This window comes from Penaeus monodon, chromosome 29, assembly GCF_015228065.2.
Source record: "Penaeus monodon isolate SGIC_2016 chromosome 29, NSTDA_Pmon_1, whole genome shotgun sequence".
Taxonomy (NCBI): domain Eukaryota; kingdom Metazoa; phylum Arthropoda; class Malacostraca; order Decapoda; family Penaeidae; genus Penaeus; species Penaeus monodon.
The window spans coordinates 12,460,560-12,461,039 of NC_051414.1; the positions used below are offsets into that span (position 1 = coordinate 12,460,560).

The 480-nt window shown below is 40.0% G+C and overlaps 1 protein-coding gene across 1 annotated transcript in view; it reads left to right on the top strand.

The window, feature by feature from the left end:
• Positions 1-480, top strand: part of LOC119591963 (VPS35 endosomal protein sorting factor-like) — a gene marked incomplete at its 5' end in the record, with an annotated part of 25,901 nt that overhangs the window by 1,988 nt on the left and 23,433 nt on the right.

Consider the following 480-nt stretch of genomic DNA (forward strand, 5'->3'; position numbering starts at 1 on the left):
GACTTTTAAAGCGGTGCTGCGATAGTGTTTTAGCTAGAAAAGTACTTCGGACTCGCTTGACGCATGGTTGTAGATGTCTTGGTCGAAGTCGCTATAATATACGTTGTCACAATAAGCGTAATCATAATCACCGTAAGTCCATTCATCCCAATTCTGATCCCAGTCGTAATAATCATCGTAATCGTAAAAATCGTCATAATAGTAATCACTTTTACGGCGACTTTGCTGCCGTTGTGTTTCCTCCTATTATTATTACATTTCTTCTGCCAACTCCGGGTGTTTCTCCAATTGCCTTGCAGTCCAAGAGACCTCGGGGTCTCTTATCGAAATAAATCTCTTCAGCGCATGAACTGCCATGGCAACTACAAATCCAATAACAGTACCTAGTATAAACAAACCTAAAGTGCTCCAAAGATTGGAAACTACTTCCTTTTGCGTAGGATTAGGATCCCAGATATATCTCATATTTAATATATCTGG